Raw genomic sequence first — 25,448 nt, 5'->3', positions numbered from 1 at the left:
TTAATTAAAAACTATCCGATGTGATATAGATTATATCTGTACTATGAGTATGTGCGATGCAATAATAGGAATGAAATTTAAAATTAATTAAATCTCTGTTCACACAGTATAAAATTTGCATGCATTGATTATCGAGCGACAAACATCAGTAAATCAGCAACAGGTTTACCTAGTTTGGAATCTGTGACATTCGCTGATTAGAATGCACTTTGAAACGCGCGCGCTGCAATAATAACGTGCGCTGCAATCAACAAATATGTTCAAACGGACCGGACCGTTGTTTTAATTTCATTGTTTAAATTTCATTAAAAATTCGAATATTTTCGGTTCAGTGCAATTAAAGCAAATATTTTGCGATTTTATAATATTATAATTTAATTTAATTTTAAAATGATTCTAGTTTATTCATTTGGAGCAAATTGACCGAATAGGCTTGTAAATAATTTACTAATACATACATTTTTACGGGGGTATTCTACTCTAGAGATTTCAAAAAATCGATTTTTTTTTGATATTTTCAAAGTTTAACTATTCAAGAATACGTGTACAAGAGGATTTTTCAAAATTTAAATTATTTTCCGAGATATAGCCGTTTTGGTGACGCGGCATCCAAACTGGTTCGCATTGACGCGAAACTTTAAACGTGTTTTTCTCGAAACTGTATTTTTCGAGACGGTACCCACGATTTCTCAACTTCTACTGAACCGATTTACTTGAAATTTTTATAGGGTCTTCTTTATAGACTTTTCTTTAGAATGAACTACGCTTATCCCTAAATTCCGATTTTAAATATTCCAAAAAAAATCTAGTATATCAAAAAACAAGGGTGAAAAAATCACTTTTCAACAGTCGCCATTTTGTAAAAAAAAATTTTTTTCACTTGTCCGTAGTTCATTCGATTGCGACATTATTCTAGATTAACAATCTTTTTTTTTCATTTCATATCACTTGGAGGGCTAAAATCATGGGTACGGTCACGTGCCAATTTTTTGGGACCCCCCACTTTATCACCTGCTGGAATTTAAAATTTTGAACTTTTTTCAATTTTTATTTATTTTTGTATTCTCAAAACATTAATAAATAAGTGTTAAAAAAATGGATGGTGAAACTCTTCATAGATTTTTTTACGGCCTTTCAAAAATCACATGAAATTCATGCCTCTAGAGTAGAATACCCCCTTAAGTTAAAACAAATAAGTGTCTTGTTGCGCCTTCTGTGTCTGAATTATATAACTATAATTATGATAAAATCTCCATAATAACTTTCATCCCTTATTTTACACCCTACCAAACTTTGTAATATTACCCACAAAACCAATCTGTATATCGTCTAAAAATTTCATCAAAATCGAATGAGCCGTTTAAGAGTATATGAGTAACATACATACATATACTCATTTTTATGTACTTCTGTACATTTATTTTAGAATAAATATTATTAAATTAGTGCTTAAGTCAAAAACTCATCAAATTCTTCAAAAACTTTAAAAACTCAAATCCTAAAACCCACCTAACCTCAAAATTTATTTTAATTCTTGCCAATAAACCATTCCAATGTACAATACATGGTAAATGTAAATTAAAACCCAACCCAAAAATAATTCCAAAATTACGCAATTGCAATCACTTTAACCACGCATGAAAATCTAACTACGCTTTTGATTACGTCATTCTGTTTAACATAAATTATGCGAAACGGCCGCTTAATGAAAAAGCCATTGTGCACCAACTACGCGCGCTCGCACGATTAATTTGCAAAATTTAATTCACTCTGGTTCCGATGAATTTAGCGCCACGCTCACAATGCGCTGATTAATTATTATCGATGATAAATAAAACCGTGCGCTCACGTTTGATCAATTATATCACTACATCATGCGCTACATCTACTCCTCTCTCTGCTCCTCGGCAGGGATGCAACATGCTGAATACAATATTGTATCTATATTGTCACAATTATCCCGGCAATGCTTCTACATGCGCTCATTAATCAGCCGAACAGAATTGTGGGCACGAAGCGGCAACTCACCCACAACCATTGCATACGAATACGAGTACAACAAACTGAATCACGCATAATTAAATAGATGGCTTGTTTGTTGAATGTTGAATATTTTTGCAACAAGTGTTGAAATTATTAATTTTGATTATCTATAATATAAAAATTAATCGCAAAATTTGTTGGTAAGCGCATAAGTCAACAACGCCTCAACTAATTTGGTCAATTCTTTTTTAATGTTTGTTAAAGTCCAAGGATGGTTTTACGGCACGAAAAATCAAATAATTGCCGGGAAAACCCTAATGACAGCCCTTTTCTATAGGATAAAAGTTGGCATTGAGATTCAATCATAGTTATAGTTAAATAGTTGAATACGAGATGGCGCGCTGAAGTGCATTATTAGCAATTGTTTATATAATTAATTTCTTTAAAATAAAATTGCGAATCTTATTGACAGAATTGACACATACTATGTCTAGAACAAAGGAGTAAAAACGAATTATGTTTTTATTAAACACTACCGGGACGAAGTCGCGAGCAAAAGTTAGTGATTAAATATATATTGTTAATCTAAGCAATTGAAAAATTATATCCCCTGGTTAATTGGCATAATTTGCAATAACAAATAATCATAATATATATGAGTTGACCGGCGCATGCAGTTTATGTGACCGCAGGTCGTTTATCTGTGTCCTTTAAGGCCATTATGTCCGGCCGCTTGCGCAAACGTTTACGGCCGCACATTCGATGCACACACGTCCAGCGTGCCTGCTGGCAGCTATTCGCAATTACAATAAACAATTATGAATTACGTTGCATGCTCACGGACTATCAGTTAGGGGGGTTTAGATCGAATGCGATCACGCGGCATGTTGGCAATGTTCAGGGAGCGAAATAGATAATATTAGTTAGCTGTGTGAATTTTAATTTAATGTGAAATGTGGATGCACATTGTAATTAGGAATAGAAATTTTAGAAACGCAATTTATGTTAATTCTAAAAATAAATGAAAAATCATTATTCGTGTTTAATAGTACATTAAGTATCAAGTGCGCTAAATGCCACTATAACCACGAGATTGATTAAGAAGGAGTGATTTATCAATCGAGTGTTTAAAACTTTTGCTTTCGGTATTTTTCTACTTCCACTATGACTAAAACCCATGACTAAAGTACTTTAGTCACGACCGTGACCATCCGTGTATAAAATACAACTTTTTGTGTCTCAAAACCGTGGAAAACGGCTTATAAAGGTGGAAATCTAAAAAATATATTTTTGTCCCTAGCATCTTACCAACCTCTTGTCATTTATCCACAAAAATCAAATTACACATGACAAAAAAAACGTGAAAAATTGTGTTACTGATATTCCTCAAGTTCACAGACCTAGATGCCACCTAGGGTTACTGTTTGTATCTTAGCAACCGGGCCACAAAAGCTATGCAAATTGGAAACATCGAACGCATCCTACGCCGAGCCGAATCAATCTCTTTGCTTTCTTATTGACACCGAGGCCGGGTTTCAGCCCACGACGCGACACGTCCTTATATTATAATAAATCGCAAGCGGCTTAACAACATAAATAAATTTTATGATATAATCACATTACAAAACTACATCTATATAAAAATATAACAAGTATTACATCCCACACAAGATAAAAATAACATATGCGTAGGTAGATTTCATTTCATATTTATAACATAAAACTACAGCGCTGAAATCTATATTGTGTAGTTATGTGTAGTTTCGCAAAGTTTAAAAGTTAAAATTGAAACATATTGTTATGAAAAAGTTGGAAAGTTTTCCAAACAACAACTATGCTTTTACGAACCAACCACCAACTTAGTCGCATGCCGAGTTTCGCCATAAACTAAGTTTGTCATCCGGGGTGATTTGACATAGTTAGTCTTAGCGTAACTTATGCATAAATTAACACGTCGTGATTTATTTATTTAAAGCACACATAAAACATAATTAACTTGCAAAAGCATTCGCAAATATTGCGCCGGGAAAAAACGACAACGACGAGGTGAGTAAACAACTTGAACACCGCGCGCCGGTACTTGTTGTTGTCGTCGTCGCTTATTTCGGCATTTGCGCATCTAAAATTTATAGTTTATTACGCTCATGTTAATAATACGCGCACGGGTAGGTAATAGATGTTATGAAATATATTACGTTTCCGTGTAATTTTATACGTGCTCGCCCCGCGCGTTTGTAAGCAGATAAGGGACGCGCACAATGCGCTCGCGAAGGATGCTGGCCTTCGAACAGCGGCGGTGGACATTAGCGACACATTCTTGTAATAAATGTGTGCGCATTTTATTAGTGCATTAACGAGCAATGTGCAGATATTATTACATTCGGAGTTTATGAGATATGAAATGTGTTTCTCTATTGTTAAATTAAAAATAAATATTGAACAAAATGGAATAAATTCTTTATTTTTAGTAAAAATATGTTTTACGTTAAAAGTATATTAAGTATCAAGTGGATAAATTAAAGTTTTAGTCACGAGATTGATTAAAAGCGAAAGTAAAGAGCGTTTGCAGAACTAACGCAAGCCCCACCCCGTGACTAAAGTACTTTAGTCACGTCACAAAACCATCGAAAAACAAGCAATTTAAAAATGGAAATGCAAAAAAATACATTTTACCTAAAAAATATTTATCTTTACTTGATATATAACAACATGAAAACAAAAATATGTAACAAGTAATAAAATGTTTGTATTTCTGTTGTTTTATAATTTATTATTATTGCATTACTTTTATATATCTAAACAGAGAGCCTAATCTGAATTTATATTTTGCTTGCAGCGCGCAAGAAACTATTAATCAGAATTAGGAAGTCTTATCTCCGCTACGGTTATAGTTTCACTCCGGATGATTTACCATCTAACGCATTCTGCATTCAAGAAACACCGTGGCACCTCCACCATTTATAAATTTTAATTTTTTCCGTTGTTATTTTCTTATTATTTTTTGCAAATCGATTCATTTCCAAATATGTAGCACAAACAAACATCTTTTGATAATTTGTTTACATCGCAGGCCCTCCGGGCCTCAGACGACCTACAATCATTTTTCTTTTCAATTTCGTTTCGGAAAATTATTGAAAACGAGAGCGTCTAAAGAAAAAAATATCCACCATCCAATTTCGAACACGCCCGGTTGCCAACGCGATTCGATTACGTTTATTTATTTTTATAGAGCACCTTGTTTAACTCCATTCTTCAAGTCGACACCCCCCAGCAGGCGTTTTCTATATAAATACAACGCCCCGAATAAAATATGTTTTTTACGCGTTGTGTTTTGTTTACGGCGGCGGCGAAAGCACGAAAGCACAGCGGTGAAAAGAAAAAGTTTCGACTTTCCATTTTCATTTGCATAATGAAAATCTACTCGTGTGTGGCTCACGAAACGCCGAAACCGAGACTTCGTTTACGCATTTTTGCCCAACGGAGAGTGGAAGTGGAGAAGTGAAGAAAGTTGAGTTCTAACAAGTTGCCAGTTGCGAGTTATCTTTGAAGTATCCATATGCTAAATTCGAATTTTACAGATTTCATTTTCGAAGGGAAAAAAAATCCTCAAACGCACGAAATTAATGATTAAAGCGAGAAGCGTGGTTAAATGAAGCGTGAAATATTTCGCGCTCCATCTGGCCGGCTTGTTACGAAATTAATTAAACGCAAATATTAAAATAAAAAATTCGCGTTCGAGCGATGCGTCCGAAAACTACCACCCTGCAGTCTATCGCTTAATTAAGGGGTGGGTAGGTAGATGGACGCCCGTCTTTGTTTGGATTGTTCGGCGCCGAATCGAAATTAATTAGCTTTTTGCGCCGACAAACGCGCATTAATTAACGTCAGCTTTCATTAGATACGCGTCCACCACCACACGCACTCTGCCAACACCGCATATCAGAGAATGCGATACTTTCGTAATTTGCTTTCGTGTTGCCTACGCGCTAAAGTTTCCAACGCGAGTTCAATCTTGTTATAGTTGTCTCGCGCGCTGCACAAACTGCAACTTCATCAAACAATCGACTAATTGACTTAATGCGCCGTACATTTTAATGACTGCTTGGAGATTCTGCGCAAACACGGCGAGCGGAGGTTGAAAAGTCAATTCGGTTCAATTTGAGTTCGGCGGCGCGGGGTAAAACTTACTCAATCGAGGTAAGAATAAGAATTTCATCGTCTTCAATCGTGGCGTTAGACCAACATGCTCCGACGCTTCAAGGAAGTTCTATTGCTTCCTATTACAACTCTTTTTTCTTGCTTTACTTTACTTCACTTTCGAAGACAGAGTGTTTTAATACTCCATCTAGAAGTTCCACCCGTGTTGGTTTGGCTAGTGCGGGATATTTTTATGTGGCGCGCTGGCGCGAAAACTAAAATCAACAACGCCGGCGGCGATTATCGCAGCGCCTCATCTTCGTCAGTGCCCGAGCGCTGTTGATTTAATGACGCGCCAGTGTGTTTCGTTATAATTTCATTAGTGCGCAGTCAATTCCCAAAAGAATCCGTTTCACTAACCTGGTGCGGGCGCACGCGGGGGTGGAGTGGCTTGGTCCCGGCATGCGCCCCGGATTCAATTGAAAACGACCGAAAACCACGCAATCCAATTTCGCCCCCAATAGTTTGCGAATCGGGAAGCCGAAAGCCGCCGCCGGGCTGCGGGCGTCTTCATTCTCTCGCACGAAGAGCGCGGGCACATTCCGGAAGTTAGTTGTGCGTACGATAAACAAAAAATAAATAAAACAACGGAGATGTGATAATCACAAAAAACAACACACGCAAAACGCCGCAAAACATCGCAGAAAAAAAAAATAAAAACCTATTTCATGTAAAAATCAATATTTTGTATGTAATGTAATATTATAAAGGCAAATGTGAGTTTTTTTGTTTGTTTGTGCCGCTTTAACACAAAACTACTGAACCCATTTTGACAAATTTTGGTATGACGATATTTTTGGCTATGGAAAAGTAAATCAACAACTTTTTGTTGCAAAAACAAAATTTTAAAAGTGAAAATTAAGCGATTAAAGTTTTTTTTGAATGCAATCAGAGAAATAGCATTTTCCACCTCTTTCAACTCATTTTCTTTAAATTAAAATCTACACGAATAATAATTACTGAATTAACCTGGTAGAATAGCAAATATTTCGTAGGTTAGTGCGGTGGAATTCGAAATAGAATTTTCGGTTGTTTAGCAAGGTCAGCCACGCAGGCAGGAAGTTTGCTTGCGGCCAGAGAAGTGTGCGATGAATTTTTTATGATGGCATGAGCTTCGCATGAACAAATTTTATGCTCGTACGCGATGGATTGCGGTCAATAGTGGTATTATCAATCGAACCACAATAGGCACGTAAAAGAACAACATATTGCCTAAAATATGAATTGAAATAAAACTCCAACTCCAACTCCAACTTCAACTGGGAAAACAATACCGAAATATGAGTTTTTGGTGTTTTGGGGTGCGTATAAAGTATATATCTAAACTGCAAACAGCCTCGGGGTACGCGGGTGTAGATACAGTAAAATAAACAGCAAAAAACGTATGCGGATTGAATTTGAATTAAAGACAACGCGAGGATGTGTTGTAAAGTAGAAGGGTAGGTATGTAAACGTGTCTGGCAGCTGAAATGTTGGTTGAAGTAGTATAAATGAATCATTTTATGTAATAAAAATAAGAATGAAGTTGTAAATATTTTGTTTTGTGATTTAATAAAAAAGATGTTGGGGCGCATGCGCACTGTGCGCAGCGTCACTACCACAACAGGAATCGGTTTGCTTTTATTATTTCTACGATTAGTAAATTGTACTTACATTCTACACCACAGCCTTAATAAATTCATCAGGACACAATTACGATACTTCTCACAACACTTCTTCATAGTAAAACCGTTGTAAACAAAAATTTAACTTGCAATTACAAAATTCACAACCGTCTCATTTGACGCGCTGCGGTCGAATGACGCCAAGGTTACACTTGCATCCAAACCACCTGCTTGCGCTGTATATTTAGTTGCCTATAGTTATAAAGTATCAAAACTTCTGCATATTCACTGCGCTGAAGCAAACAACTAACTTTATGCCATTTATATAAACATGATTCCAATAATATTAACTAAAAGTACTAAATATTTTGTTTTGTAACGTAATAAATAATAATTTAATTTACTTTTTTCATAATTCACAACTTTTTGCAGTCGAATGATGTCAAGGTTACACTTGCATCCAAACCACCTGCTCGCGCACGTATATTGGGTTGCCTATAATTATGAAATGTCAAAACTTTTGAATATTCACTGCACCGATGCAAACAACTAACCTTTCGTCCTATAAATAAACATAATTCAAATGTTATTAAATCAGTAAACGAGTTCAGTATCAAAATTCGAACCCTTCGGATTAAGAGAGTGGCGCACTAATTAAAACTTCCGTATGCACAACTAAGTGTTCGTCGGCTCGTGTCGGCGCCATAAGAGATCTATTAATATTAAACTCTGCACGCGGAGCAACTGCTCGCAAGATTCAGTATTGCCGTCATTAGGAGCGTTGCTCCGCGCAGCAACAACGGCGGCAGCAACCCAATAAAGGTGGGAACAATCTGGATGGTAATTTATGGAAATACGACGCTCGCATCGCGGCGCGCGATAACGATACCGGTATACACAAGAAAACACAATAATATCAGCGTAGTGGTGGTGGTCCATGTCTACACGCGCATTTGAATATTATTGCGACAACCCATATCATTAGAAACCCATTTTCGATGTTAATTCGTCATTAATGATGAATGTACTTTGCGCGCCCGAGTATAGACACAGGACGAAATCGGGGAAAATTGTGCGCCGAGTGGAAGTATCAGATTTTAACGGCGGCGGCGGCGAAGGAGGAAAACCCGCATGAAATCAGAGACATCTTGAGTTGCGCGCCGAGTATTAACGCCAACGGTTTCGGGTTAAATACGAAATATGACGCTGGAGCAATATACCAAACGTTGTCAAACTTGCCGAAGATTTAAATTGGTTAAGTTTATAATAGAAGATTGCCGAAAACTGAATCAGCTTCACTGCACATTGAATTAATGATTATGCAGTTGGTAAGTTAAAACAGCGAGTGGTAGTGCAACCACCGATGGAGTTTATTGAGTGTTTTCTTGTTTGCTTATGTGTGCATTGGGTTTTTGTTGGGAGCTTCCGGTTACAAGGTAAACATGCAAACAAAACCAGCATTCAAGTGCATTTCCTACATTTTTAAAGTAAGAAACGCTTTGGTTTGAAAATTATGATAAAAATTGTTGGGGTTTTTATCAAATTACTTAAGAAGTATTGGTGATAGAGTTAAATTCTTTTCACCAATTTATTGCCGATTAAATCCGGAATATAATTCTGAAAAGATGTTGTGGATAGCATTATTCTACAAGAAGTTATAAACAAATTAAAGTGACATTTCATAAAATATACACAGAAAATTCACAATAAATGTCTGATAACTGCTGATAAAGATCAATTATTTGTCAAATATGAAATCATTTAGATTAACAAATTAATAATAAGCATATTTATGCAAAAATACTTGAAATAAGTCAATTAGTTTTCGAGTAATTAACTAAAAACTATAAAAATTCGTTTCCAACATTTTCAAAACTAAATTTTTCAAAAGTTGCAGTTATTAACAAATTACTCAAAAAACTATTTGCGATAACCTGATACTCTTTTTACAAATTTGTAACTAGTTAAATTTGGAATATAATTCCGTAAAGATATTGTTAATAACAACATTACACAAAAAGTTATAAACAAATAAAGGTGGCATTTCTAAAAATTTATACCAAAATGTTAACTAAATGTCCAATAATTGTTGGTAAAAAACTTTTATTCACCAAACATAAAATATTTATAAAAAATATTTATTTATTAAACATTATACGTGATTTTGGATTTACAATTGTAATTTACAATTGTAAATTGTAAATTGTACAAGGTATTTACTATTGTAAATTGTACAATTTACAATTGTAAATTACAATTGTAAATCCAAAATCACGTATAATGTTTAATAAATAAATATTTTTTATAAATATACAACATGGATTACGTATTCACCAAAGAAAGTAATAAACATAAAATAATTTAGATAAAAAAATAAATTCCAAACAAATATTTACAAAAATCATTAAAATAAGTCAATTAGTTTTCGAGTAATTAGCAAAAAACTTTAAAAACTCTATTTTTCTCATTTTCTCCACGGCAAATTTAATCAAAACTAAAATTTTTTGAGGTTAAAAAATCTGCACTCAACTTCCACCCTCATTGCTTGAATCTCCTTGATAAAACAACGCAACACTTTAAATAAACAATTTCAATTCATCCTCGTTTGAAGCAGCGCGCGCGTACACACACCACACACAAGAAGCGTTTTTCGCGAGGCGCACTCAGCCGCCATCAATAACATTGTCAAATTCACTCCACACATTTCGTGCGCCACATTCGCTCCACCACTCATCCCCAGCGCCGCCATTAATACTACGTTTTACTCTAATATTCGCCAACATAACTAGTCGCAGACGGGCTGCGAGTCTTTTTGCTCGTCGCTTAATTCGTGCATTTGTCTTTATCATCTCGTTCCAAGGCAGCGCGCTGGCACCGCGCTTTTTCTATTCTCGGCGCTGTTTGTTGAAAAACACACTCGCATCGTCATAAGTGATAGATATGCATAGTGTGCGGGGGCCGCGCGCGCGCGAGCGGGCTGCAATTTTCATAAATGTTTGCGCAATGAGCTCATGATGCTCGTGGACGGTCTCTCTGCTTCTTGTTCGCTTCCGTTCGCTTGCGTGCTGGGAATGTATGGCGTTTACTGTGCCGCACTCGGAATTTATTGCAATCTTAGTCATTCTGACAGGGGGCGCAGAAAATTTGCTTTAAATATTTATTATTTAGAGAGGAATTTAAAATCTAGTTCTGGGAAATTATTATTTTGATCTTTCCAGTGTAAATAATCATTTCGACATTATATTTAATGTTTTTCAAATTTACAACAGCTTTTTGTCACAGGGTTCTGCAGTAGCAAAAAAAGAATGCTTTTTTTCTTTAATTTATTAATAACTTCTAAACTATTAATTATAATCGTACTAATTATTTTATACTGGATTCTTAATTGAATTCTGTATTAATCTGAGTTTAAAATTCACCAATCTAATAATTGACTAAAAAGTTATAAGCAATTAAAATACGGTTTAGAACAAAAATTGATGGGTACACTATTTTGCTTGTAAATTTTGATAAAAAATGGCTATCATTATAAAAGTTTATAGTTGGAATCAGAATTTACTGCTGATTTGATTTTTGAATAAATAATTACAAAATATTAATTGATACTCGAGTTATTCATCATTGTTTATTGGTATTCACAATTATGTTTATTTCGAAATTGAGGTTGCTGAGTTAATTATCAAATAACTCAAAATATATTAGTGATAAAGTCATAATCTTTTCAGAAATTGGTTAGGTACTAAATTTGGCATATAATTCCGCAAATGTATTGTTAATAACGCTACTACATAAAAAGTTATAAACGAATTAAAGTGACATTTCTTAAAATATTCACTCAAAATTTACATTAAATGTCTAATAACTGTTGATAAAGATTAATTATTTGTCAAATATAAAATCATTCAGATTAACAAATTCATACTAAACCTATTTTTGTAAAAATACTTAAAATAAGTCAATTGGTTTTCGAGTAATTAACTAAAAACTATAAAAATTCATTCCCAACATTTTCAAAATTAAATTTTTAAAAAGTTGGAGTTATTAACAAATTACTCAAAAACTATTTATGATAGACTAGTACTCTTTTCACAAATCTGTTACTAGTTAAATTGGAATGTTATTCTGTAAAGATGTGGTTAATAACGCTATTACACAAAAAGTTATAAACAAATTAATCTGACATTTCTTAAAATTTACACCAAAAACTATCACAAAATACCTAATAATTGTTGAAGAAAAAGTATAATAGGTGAAATATTGCATAATTTAGATAGACTAATTAACACTAAACCAATTTTTAAAAAAATCATCCCATTATGCTAATTAGTTTTGGAGTAATAAACAAAAAACAAAAAAATCATATATTCCTCTTTAGGTTACATAAGCACAATTTAGATTTCTCTGAGAATAAATACCGGCCATACACTTGTCCCATTTGCCCCTCATCCCACTTCACCTTATTAGAGAAACACATAGTTTAAGCCGAAAGCGAGTGCGCCCCCAAGGAGAATATTGAAGCAGATATTTGAAGCTGGCAAGCGCATAAAGAAGCTTTCATCAGCAGACACTCGCCCAGCCATTCTACGCTCCTCCACGGTCTTCGCCTACGTTTGTGTTGAGCAATTGTATAGAGTGCACTCGGAGGCACAGGACCCGCTCGCATCGTCGTCATTATGAGTGCATCCGTGATAAGACTACAAGAGATTGCGATATGCTATTATAATTTAATTTCAGTCCAACAGCGCATCAACAACACAATTTATCTTTCAACTACTACAAAGAATATCCAAGGCCCCATGGCCCATTTTAGAACTTAATGGATATCTAATATCTTTATTGCTAATCGAATGTTCCTTGCTTCTTGCAGGTTGTAAGTCTTTGGAACTGTGGTTTGGTTAAAATTGGTTCCCTTTGTGCTGATTGCTTCCAGGACTCCCCCACAGATACGTGAATCTGATGAGGGCCTTGAGTCCCTTAGTGGTGACGCTGGCATTAAGTCAGCTTGGACCATTTTAGCTTCCGGGTTTGAGCTGGCATCAGAAAAGCATCAATTTTCGCTTGCGGAATTTGGTGAATATTGACTGACCACTGCGATTAGTAGCTTCTTCCATTTGCAAGGCGCTTGGGTCATCCAATCGCAGTGGTAGTTAATTAATGCGACGCCTTGCAGGCCAAAACTTTGAGCTGGGATTAGTTATGACGACCCGTGATCAATTTACTTCATCTAACAAATTGTCAAATTTTCCGCTTGGGTGCAATGTGAATTCTCAATGTAAATGTCTTTTCACATCATTACGCATACGTAATCTATTTCCTCTGTGTAAAGAAAACACAAATTGTTGCGTTTATAAAATAAAATTTTTCAAACGTCCGCGTGTTAACAATGACAATGCCTTTGATAATAGCATTTTCCGCCCGCGCAAGCACGAATTTAACCTTCAAACGAAGTTTTTTTTGTTTGCACGTGCCATCACGTTTTTTCATCTTGCGCGTGATGCTGTGTCGTTTCGCGCTGCTACCTTTGTGTGTGTTTATTGTGTGCGTGTGTGTGTGTGTGGAAAAGAGAAATAATAAAAGTCTATAGCGCACAATCAACGTGCGCGCTGTGCATCAGCGTCATGTCGGCTACATTAAAAAAGGCCAACGAGTGCCCCAAAGTCTTTTGCAATTGGCGTCATTCGGCCGAACGCAAAAAGGTTCGCCCTTCAATATGATAACGACCGCAAGTTGCAGGGTGAAAAAGCGACAGAAACGAAAGCGACGTTTGTCGCAGGCAATTCTCATATATATACAATGTCCTGGTTTTTAATGAACGTGCGGAGAGAAAGGTTTTTTTCACGCGTGGAAAAGAATGGTGGAGGCGCCGCGCACGGGAGAAAAATGTTTAATTATTCAGAAACGCATGGATGAATATTAATATTTTTTTCACTAAAATACTTAGATTACATTTCACATCTAATTTTGAAAAGAATTAATTGATAATTTGTTTTAATTTAAAGTTACAGGTAAATTTGTGGTTTTGTAGTATTTTTTTTGAAAACTCAGTTTTAATTGTTTATAACTCCCTGTATATAAAAGTAAATATTATGAATTTCATATATTTTACGTAGAATATTATACTCTACTAATTTATGAAGAAATGATCATTTTATCACAAATAGTTTCTGAGTAATTAAATAAAAAGTAAAAAATAATTTTTGAAAAATTGATTTTTTGAAAAATTGAATTTTTCTTCATTTTCTAAAGGCAAACAATGAAAAACCCTGAAAACTAACCTCAAACCTATACTACCCTAACCTATTTCACCAGCATTACCTCCAAATAATTCTGGCACGCCCGCTTGTTCCATTGTTGAACTTTAATTGTCTTGGCAAGACTTGATTAACGCTTATAAATGGAACGTCAAAGCGCGAGGCGGTGGTAGTGGCGGCGGCCTCAAGCCAACGATATGTAACCATTGCGTGCGCTCACATGATTGTTACCTACTCGCAATTTCCTGTCGCAATATACTTATTGAAATCCTCGCCAGGTTTCACTTACGATCTTTGTTCTGTGCGCGCATGACACACAAGAAAACAAATCGCATTCGGTCTCAAACGTGTCTGACAATCAATCTTACATAGGTTAAACATTTTTTGAGCGTAAATATCTTCAGGCAAACATCATGTCTGCTTCAATTTTAAATATTTTTTCAAGGAAATATTCAGTTTTAATATTTTTGTTGATGTCTAACATGAATTTTTTGTGGTGTTTTGAATTTTTAAATACTTGAAAGTTGTGAAGTTTAAACTTGAGGTATAAATAAGAAGAAAATAGAGAAGACTGCGGAAAACAAAACTTTAATTACTCACTTAGCCAGTTTTCTGCGCTCTTAGTATTCCTTGGTGAATTTTGCTGCCTGTCGTTTCGTAACCTACAAAAACATAACTTTTAGTTAGGCAAAAAATCAAAAAATTAAAAAGTAAATTACTCGTAAAGTATTTTAGCTACAATGATAATTTTTTCATCAGTACATTCAGAATTAAATTCTACGCCAACCAGCAAAAACATTTGTATGAAAAATTTATTTTTAAAGAAGTTATAATCAATAAAATTAAAATTTTCAAAAGAAAACGCAAAAAAATTAGAAAAACGTCTGTAACATCTAACAAAAAATTACTATGAATAAAATGTTCACGAAATTTTATCAAGAATTTAATACGAAATAAACTTTTGTCAAAAACATTAATTTAACTTTATTAGTTTTGGAGATATTTATAAATAATTATCACAAATGAATATTCATACACATCCCAAAGTTACGAGTAAAGCATCGCGTCTATATAATTCTCATTTGAAATGTTAACACAACTGTGAGCAATTTATTGCGACAGTTTGAGACCATAAGTCATTAAGACATTAAGCCGCTGAGGGAGAAAGTGTGGGAGGACGTCAGGTGGCTTCGGGGACGAAAAAGACGATAAGTTCGCACATCAAATGCGAAATTTGAGGCGCGAGGTTGAGTGAGTATTACTCAATTATACGTGGATTACTCGGGAAATCTAATTTTTGCTCTCGCCAGGTTTCTGATATTGCTTTCACTGACACGGTTTAGATTAATTCGCACGCGCGCGCCAAACGCCGAAAATCGATATATGAAATTACAATTTTTCCACTGAATTTGTTCGAGAGGCGAATTTAATAATTTTCTCTTTGAGCAATTTCGATTAATGTTCCATTATCGTTTCTTTTTTCCGTCTCGAATGCAGGCGGGCTAATATTTCACCTCGGGGCGCAACTTGTTTATGAAATCTTTTAAAATTATATACACGAGTAAAAAATATTCATAGATTATGTGTTTGACGTTGCGAATAAATTGCCAATTTATATAATAAACATATTTCGCAAACAAAAATTATTTTTATCAATTTACCCAAGAAAAAACGCAAAAAATAAAATTTTTAAAATCAAAACAATGAAATAATGAATTTAACTATGTTTAGTTACCTGAAGTTGTCGGAATAAATTAATTACAAGTTCAGCAAACACAATCAAAACTATTATCTCCGAATAATTGAACACGCCACAGGAAGATTATATGTGAGTCAATATTAATTCTCGCAACACACTCGAAACTCGGCAAATATCGTTAAACTTGATCGCAGTTACCGAACAATAAATCTTCCGCAACTTAATACACTCAACTGCGCTGTGTGTTGCCTGCGAAATAGCCCCATAAAGTTTCCTCAACCTCTTTAAGATTCTCTTAAAACAGCAAGCAGTGTATCGAAATTGCGCGATATAATTTGACTTGCAGGCGCATGGCTGCGCCGCCATTGCCAACACGCGTATATAAAGGCGGTTGGATTGTATAATTACATTTTGTAAACTTTGCGGGCTCGTTTCGCATCGGCGGCGGCACTGGTGGCGGTGATAGAAAATAATGTGCGGGAACAAGCGCGGCTGCCGCGCCGCGCAGACTTGCGAGGAGTTTTCGTTGTGTTTTCTTTTTGTCATCAACAAAGCAAATACTTACTTCAAGAAGTATGTGAGAGAAAATCTTCTATAATTGCAAATAATGAAGCCATTATTTGCAAAAAGTAAAATATCTTCTATATGTAGTAATTCTGCCAAACAATTCAAGCGTGGAAGAAATAAAAATAGAAATTATTTACTTATAATTACTATATTTAATTAATTTATTGTTTTCTGGGCCTATTATGAGCTAAATTTGGCAAAAAGTTCTAAATTTTAATTAAAAGTGATGAAAAATACGTAAAAGACCAATAATACGCCTCTAATGCCTTCTAGAATTGAATTTTATAACAAAAACTTTTAATCATTATTTTTCACCCTTCCAGTTATATTTTTGCGACAAAACGTAGCGTATATCTTTTTTCGGAGTTAAAACTATCTCTATACTAAAATTTATCAAAATTTTTTGAATGGTTTTGCCGTAAAAGCGACACAAACAAACAATTTTCACTTTTTTTTTTTTTTTCAAAAAGAAACAATTTTTCTAAAATCTCTTTTAAAAAACCTTTCCAACTCCTAGAATATGATAAGATAGAACTATCTGCGTTCACTGCCAGATGTTGCTTCTCTCAGTTAATCGCCTAGACCCCTTGCCACCCCTGCACCGCCCCTCAAAAAGATATCCACGAATGCGTTAAAGAGGTTTGCGTTTTTGGCGAAAAGGGTATCTGCGCATCCGCATGATACACGATGTAGAGCCTGCGACGCTATCCCCGATCTTCATCTGCACGCCTTTCGCTGCCGCCGCCGCCGCCCAGATAGAGCACGCACGTGAGCGCATCATCCTCAGATGGTAATTTGTTACCGCGCTCCGCAGTTAGTGCGTTACCATTATGCGCTCGCTGCCACACTATCGTGGGAAACCCAAGGGCTATTACCATCCGAGCGCCGAGGAAACCGGTGCAAATTACGCGGATAAAGTAAGGCAAATACACTAACTGCTCGCCCGTCATACACTTATAAGCAGTGGGTATGCATTAAATAAAATTGCATGAAAGTGAAATTTTTATTTACAGAGAGTAAAAATGTTGGGGTTATGAGGGTTTGAATAGGTAAATATTGTTATTATGGTTATTATTATGAAATGTTTAGAGTTTTATAAATGTTGATGAGTTCTATGAAAAGATAAAATTATTTTTGTTTTTGAATTTTTAAAATAAATGCATTAATAAAAAAGATATTGATGAATTCAAGTTTAATTGTATGTTTGTTACGCTTTCACGCGAAAACCACTCAACCAATTTTGATAAATTTTATCGTACAGATAGATTATACCTTTGAGAATAACATAAACTTCAATTAGTCAAAAAAGAAAAACTTTAAAATGGTAAAATAGGGGTTAAAAGTTAAATGAAGATTAATTAACAGTAAATTGCTTTTTCTGTTTTTTTTTTCCTATATTACTAATGAATCCACATTCATTAAAACTATGCATATGTGATGCGTAATACCCACTTGTACAAAATTGATAGAAACGCTGTAAATTTCCTCCGCGTTCTCTGAATGAGCGCATATATGTAGCTATTTGGTATCTCGTAATTTTGCGTTTGTACATCGTAGCCATTCGCTGCATGCACGAAATCGGATGCCTCTCCTGTGCAATTTCTGGGCTTGAGCCAAGAAATTAGTAGCCAATATGTTTTTCATTTGTTCCGGAGCTTGAATGCATGTGAGACGAGGTTTAAAACTAACTTCAGTGTTATACAAATTTCAATTTCCGCTTTATGTCCCTGCAATATTTTATATAAATAATTTCGCAAAGAACGTAATACAATGCAATAATTTTGAATTGTATCTCCAGCTTATATTGGATATTTCTATAGCTTTATAGCTATATACCTATATTCTTATATCTTAAAACGGTAAACCGGTTGTGTGCGAGGTGGAAAAGTAATTACAAGCTTTTTGATTGTGGGATTACCAGGGCAAACCAAAAGTGCAAAGGGGGATAAATTGATAGTACCGGTTTGCGGTTTTCCCAGAACCAAAAAAGCGTCGCCACGGAAACGGTGGAGTAGCGGGCATTGTTCCTGTTTTAACTACCGGCCGGCCGCACAGGACGGTCACGCGTTAAATATATAAACGACGGCAGCATTTAATAGATTGGATGCGGACCCATATACAATCTGGAAAGAGGAAAACAGCCGTAATTAAATGTGCGCAAAACCAAAACCAATTTTTATATTATTTATTTTATATTTTTATATTATTTATTGATTTTGTTTTTGTTTTAAAATATTTCTTAATAAATACTGGCAAATTTTTCTTTTTTTTCTTTTTTAATATTTTCCATTTTTTCATAATTTTGAAAATATGTTCCAGCGCAACCGCACTCCGCTACTAAAGCTCGCTAAGAGAGTTTTAGTCACGGCTTTGGCCATCCGTGATTAAAGTACCACTTTGTGTGTCTCAAAACCGTGAAAAAGTAGAAAAAATAATAAATTTTTATAATTTTGATGTTTTTGAAATCCCAATTCATTCGGTCACAGGCTACTATCATAACCTCAAATCTGGTTAATATTCTGCAGCTTTTGTTAAGCGGATTGCGTCTATATTCATATTCATTTCCAATCAATCAAAAGCAAATATTTAATTTATATTTAGTCATTTCTGGATGTAACAGAAAAACGAATTTGTATGCGTTGCGTTTATATATCTCCTTCGCGAAAGCTTTCAATATTCCGCATGAATTTTATATGCGTCGCAGATTTATATGGCAAACTCGGTGAATATCAACATTTACTTTAAATACACGCGGCTGCCACTCGCTTCAAAGTTAGGCACAGCCCGCCAAAGACCGAAATTTCTTCCGGAATCAAGCCGAGACTTCACCGCCGCGTCATTTCCGCGTCTAAATAAATAAACAATAAACAAAGCACTGAATAAGTAAACTCCCTCTGAACTTGGTATTGCATAACCAGTCACAGGTACGGAATACGAGCAAAATACCTGTTTGTCGATCTCGAAAACAAGAAAGTAAAATCCGAAGAAAATAGAAGTTAAATAAATAATTCCAAAGATTGGTACGAGTACAATGCAGCGGAAATAATATTGGGATTTATATTTTTGCGAATATAAGCAGCAGGAGAAAGAAGGAGATTTGTTTGGTGGGTTTCTATTTGCGTGGAAAATAAAAGTCGCCCAAGGGTCGCCGGAATGGCGGTGAAAAGCGTCGCGAGGATGTTTGAAAAGATTGTCCGAAAGGGAGGAAGTCATAAAAGTGCTCCATTTGCCGGGATGCAATTAGTGATAAAATTTGATGTTTTTATGCGCGTTGTTGCTCTCGGTCGCATTCCGCGACCGGTGTTTCATTGTCGGGACAGGTCCGAGGTTGGCAAATTAAAATTGTTGCAGGTTGGCCATTCGTCATGCGAATGCTGTGAACATCCGGCCATAGAGAAAATTGCAAGGAGGTTAGAACAAGAAAAAAATCACAGAAATAAAACTTACTTGATAAAAACAAGAAAAACTTAGAAAACAAGTTTTCATGTGGAAAACTAATTATTTTATTATCCATCAACTAAAACTTCATTATGTGAAGAATTTTAGGTTATATTATAGGTTAGATTAGATTATTTAATTAGTTTTTTAGTTTTAAAAGGCAAAAGTGTAAAAAACACGGTTTTGTCTTGTTGTTTGGGTTGCCTAACTTAGAACAAAATATTTTTGATAAAAAATGACTAAACTGAATTATTTTCGGTTATACTCTAGGTTAGACTAACCTAAAATGATAATTTTCGTCTCAAAAGCTCAAAATTAACTGACTAAAATACTTTAGTCACGAGCTTTAGTCACATGGTGACAAAAACACCAGTTTAGCCACTTTATACTTAATATACTATTACGAGGCGTGAAAAATATATCATATTATGAAAAATTTACATTTTTACTTTAGGTTATGTGGTTTGGGTTGCATATATTACAAAAACATTATCTATTCAAAAATTTAAAAAATTAATCGCATTCCCAAAAAATAACAACTTTCAACACATTTTCACCTCCCCATCACGTCAAATATAACCTTGTGAACTATTCGAGGTCATATTTATCCAAACTTTAATCCAAATTGAAGGTTCAAATAGCAAATGTTCGAGATAGAGCTAAAGGTAGCTACTTGACATTATTATGCCATGGAAAATTATATTTTCATACGTGCTCCGAGACCGAAGTCGACGACTGACTCAGTTGCAAATACCTTTGATGTCCAAATTCCACTCACTCGAAATACACCCACCGCATAGCTGATACCACAATGCGGACGACCATTGCGCCGCGCGCCGCAAGTTTTGTTGCTCGTCGGCGGCAACCGGCGACAAAACGCGTTTTGTTTGTTTTATCATGGCCGTCATCAGCGTCATTAGCATGCGGCAGTCATCCGCGACGACGTCGTAAACGAACGCTGATGACTGGCGAAACGGGATAATCTTATCCGTGCAATTCTTGTTCGCCGCCGCCGCTGCCGCCAATTTCCGTGACCACATCAGTGCGAGTGTTTTTGCACATTATCACAAGAGTAAATACATTTTCCGGGTTTTGTCAGTCAAAAGGTTTTGTCGGTTTTAGGGAAGGTACTTGACTACTTGACTTACAACTAAACTAATCACTAAGTAACTGTACTAAAAAAAATTATTTACGGGCTGTAGAAGGGTGAATATAAAAATATGCAATGTTAATTTTAAATGTTTGCATTTTTTCATCATTTTGTGGCCTTTTGCGGGTTTTGTCTGTCAAAAATCACGATTTTAGTCAAGTTACTTGACTACTTGACTAACTACTAAACTAATCACTAAGTCACTCTACTAAAATATTTTATCAACGCACTGTAGAAGACTAAATATAGAAATATGCAATATTAATTTAGAATTTGAACACTTTTCTATCATTTTATGGCAATTGGCGCGTTTTTCCGGGTTTTCTCCGTCAAAAATCACAATTTCAGTGATGTTACTTGACTACCTGACTAACTACTAAACAACTAAACTAATCACTAAACCACTCTACTAAAATATTTTCCTAACGCTCTGTAGAAGTCTTAATATAGAAATATGCAATGTGAATTTAAAATTTAAGCACTTTGCTATCATTTGATGGCAGTCGGCGCCGCTTTAATGAGCAGCTTACGCGGCGGCAACACCGCGCAAAATGGCATCAGCGTATCCGTGTATGTTTTAGGCAAGTGCGGTGTAAAGTGCAGCCGGCCATCTCTCCACAGGTCGAGAGAAGTACTCATCCGTGTGATTATGAAAATGAAAACGCGCGCTCGCAGGTTGACTTTGGTTGGCTTTTCGCGTGCGCTGGTCGTCGACCGGTTTAGTTGTTGCTTAATTAAAACCCATTCCGGCTGGTTTCGCACGCAGAACTCAGTTGCATTCGTAATGGCGGTCGCAATGGCCAAAAATTCTAATTACGTTCAGCTATTAAGCTGTTTTATTATTAATTAAGGATTTCGGTTGAGCGGCAATTACACGGCAGGATTGCCTTCATGAATTACAACTAGTTTTATTTACTGCTGTAGAAAGCGATTTTCACAGCGTAAAAATTAAAGCAATTTAAAAGTTTTGGTTAAATTACTCTACTAAATCACTTGCCCAAAATATAAAAACAAAAATTTTGTTAAAATTTCGTTGATTTTAAGTTTAAATTTCATTCTAAAATGTTTTATTAAACTACTTGACTAAATTACTTTACTAAATCACTTGTCCAAAATATAAAAACAAAAAATTTGATAAAATGTCATTGTTTTTGCATTGATACTTCCTACAAAATCATTTTACTAATCAACTTGACTAAATGACTTTACTAAATCACTTGACTAAATTATAAAAACAAAAATTTCCTAAAAATTTCTTTATTTTTGCATAGAAACTTCCTACTAGAATGTTTTACTTATCTACTTGACTAAATTACTCTACTAAATCACTTGCTTAAAATATAAAAACCAAAATTTCTTTAAAATTTCATTATTTTTGCATTTAAAAATTCAACTACTAAACTACTTGACTAAATTACTCGCCTCATATTTCCACCCTGAAATCTACCCCACAAAAAAACTCAAACTAAAAGTAATATATCACTTTCTGCTAGCACACTTTTCTAAAGACAAGAATGAAAACCTTGTTCCACCACTAAAAGCTACATTGATTGAAATATAGAGAAATATCGAATTGAAGTTTACAGCGTTTCCGGTTTTAAATTTCCAGCTTGTGCGATGTACGCTCAACTCTCACACAGCACTATGTACCGGAAATTAAACTTGGCTCACAACTCGCAAACTTTTTTCCGCACCCTACAAATTGAGCAAGCCGCATAATGCCTAACCTAAAATTGGCAAAACCAATATATCTGTTGACTTTATTAAAGCCATAATCGCGCATTTATTGCACCAATAATTTAATCATAATGTAACACTATGAAATAAAATGTGCAAATTTAATGTTTATTTAGATAATTTTATCTGCGTAATTTGCGCGCATACATTTTTAATCAACCACAAATTATTTGAGTTGGAATAAATCGCTCGGTGTGATCGCAATGAGCTGACAACTATTGTAATATGTAATATGTAAATTCCGACACCCTGCGCTCATTATATTATTCATGAATTTGCATTTACATTCTGTGCGCATGCGCAGTACACACATTAACTTCATTATTGTATATCAATCACATTTACTTCGAAATTTTGCTTTCAAAGACGTTGACGTAAAACAATAGCGCCCTCTGGTGGTGTTTGGTGGTATTGGTCAAGGGTACTTTTCCGCAACCAGTTTATCAATAAAATACCGCACGTCGCAGTTGCAATGTCAGAACTTGGGTGCAGCCGTTCAACGTTGAAATTCACGTTTCTATCTGTCATCTAAAGTTGTGCTCTCTGTGGAGCGCGCATCAAGTGGAAAGCTGCTATCTGCATGCATGGAATAGTTTAATGTTTCGAATTGATAAATTCGAGCGCGTGCGCTAGAAGCGTGCCCGTAATTTATACGAAGTCGCGTTCGTGCATGTGTTTAGCGGAAGTGCCGCTGATACAGATGTTGCAGGCGAGGCAAAGTTCGGACTTGGGTTGAAATATGTTTCAAGGTGATGTGGGCGCGCTATTCACTATATTTTCGCAAACTGATAAATTCATATATTCCGCGTGCTCATTTTGATTTATTTCATACGTTATTTCTTTATTTCTGTGACGTCATAGGAAAAGACAGTGCCGTCGAGAGCCAGCGCGGTAATAGTTATTTTTTTTTGTGTTTGCGATTTAAGAGTGATCAGCGGGCCCCGAAGAATTTATCCCAGTTGACCCCCCTCTCATCGGCCCGGCAGGTAGGTAGTACGTGATAAATAGAAAACTTGTTTATAAACAGCAAATGTAAATTTGATCGAAAAATATAATTGAATTATAAACTTACCAGGGTACAGCTTTTCGGACTGCCAGGCACAACGAGTGCTGTAACTAAACGAAAACATAAATTAAAATTAAAATATTTCATACAATTGAATTAACAATCAACACAAAATAAACAATGTGTGCTGTTTAGTTAAAATACTCACACGAGCCTGAAGGATTTTTTAAATGATAAGAATCCACATGGGGGCGATATATATTCGATTAATTTAGTAACCGACACCAAACACAACGCCGAGTGAAGAATGTTATCAAATCCACTATCACGTGACTTGTAATATACATAACAAACGCGATCAAAACTGGCATTTCCGAACATTAAACAAATTACTATAATCGCAAAAAACAAATGAATAGTCGATTGATCTTCGAGTATAACACAAATTTAGAATATTGAAGTCGAATAAACGATATAAATTCACTCAAAACACGACTGGATTAATCAGCGACCGGCACGAAAACTGGCTGCAATCCCGATAGTGCATGCGCCGGAAACTGCGTAAACAGCTTTACAGACGGTATATGATAAGAAGCAGGGGTGCGCAAAGACGACGCGTCGAAGGCGCGACTTTGTGTGCGCGAATTTGCAATAGGCACATTGCAGCAGAAGTTGATGCGGCGCTTCAGGAGACGGCGCGCGGGACACATGCGTTAAAATCTTGTTTACACCGAATCGCAGATAACAGCATTGTATACAAAACCATTCTCATGCCCACGTTTGTCGATAGATATAAAAATAAACCGTATAACTCGATTTTTTATGATTTTGAGTGCATCCTAGTTCCATCTATGATTGCGACAATTTAGATTATTATAATCAATAATTAAAGGTTTCCGATGTTTTCCACTTTTGTATGCAGTAGTACATATTGTCAATTCACATGAAGAGCGTCTCTTAAACTATAACATGGACTTTAGAAACTAACAAAATATTGTATAATCTAAGCCAACTTTTGAAATGAGAAAATAATGACGATTTGCAAGCCATTATTAGAACACTTGTAGAAAGTTGGTCGGAAAGATGCGTAAGTTAGAACTCTTAAGTATCATATGAACACAAGATGTTGCGATTTTCTCCTTTGGTACCAAGACATATGGTGTGTTTTTCCGGACAAAGTGATATTTCTAACTTTTATGGTCCTTTTTACACAAAATTAACACATTGTCAAAGTCCTAATGATTAAAAACACTCAATGTAGCGATAGAAAGGAACGAATCGCCGGAAATCATAATCTGGGACAATTAGCTATAAAAGTATGGCAGTTAAATGAAATCTAAGAGATGAAATTTTAATTCATAAAAAATGGGCATAAACAAATGGGCAGATAATTTTTATCTGAGGATGTTGATAACCAACGAATCGCTGATTATGAAAAGACTGGAAAATTCTCTATCAGATAAAAATATAAAAAATAATTATATTTCCCTACAGTAAAGGTCGAAAAACGCGACTGAAAGTGCTAAAAAGTGACATTTTTCAATTTATTCCCATTTTATTCAATCGCGGTATCTCGTAAACTAAAAGAGATAATTAGGATCTGATCGCAGCATCTTAATCTACGAACTATTCTCTAGAGATAGATACTAAAACGTAAATCAGAGAGAAATTTTAATTCTTAAAAAATTGCAAGATAATTTTGCTTGATAGCAATTTTTATCAACGATTTTCGATAATTAATATCTCATAAATAAATAGATAGCAACCACAAAATTGTAAATTGGAAAATTGTCAATAAGATAATAGTAATCTTTGT

The 25,448-nt window shown here is 35.1% G+C and overlaps 1 protein-coding gene across 3 annotated transcripts in view; it reads right to left on the bottom strand.

Annotated features, from left to right (window-relative positions):
- LOC135799450 (5-hydroxytryptamine receptor-like) overlaps positions 1–25,448 on the bottom strand; it is a 98,526-nt gene that overhangs the window by 39,303 nt on the left and 33,775 nt on the right. For 2 of the 3 annotated variants that reach the window (XM_065312566.1, XM_065312565.1), the window contains exons 3-4: positions 23,699–23,742; positions 14,636–14,697 (exon numbers count right to left, since the gene is read on the bottom strand). The gene's annotated coding sequence lies outside the window, so the exon portion shown is untranslated. The remainder of the gene's footprint in view (positions 1–14,635; positions 14,698–23,698; positions 23,743–25,448) is intronic. The other variant, XM_065312567.1, reaches the window with a different exon arrangement.

The sequence above is a fragment of the Atheta coriaria genome, unplaced genomic scaffold (genome assembly GCF_025399875.1).
Source record: "Atheta coriaria isolate IRGN ID8LTWV9N9 unplaced genomic scaffold, Caltech_Dcor_3.1 hic_scaffold_9_pilon, whole genome shotgun sequence".
NCBI lineage: Eukaryota > Metazoa > Arthropoda > Insecta > Coleoptera > Staphylinidae > Dalotia > Dalotia coriaria.
The sequence above is the reverse complement of the archived record's forward strand: the minus strand, read 5'-3'. Positions and strand labels throughout refer to the sequence as shown.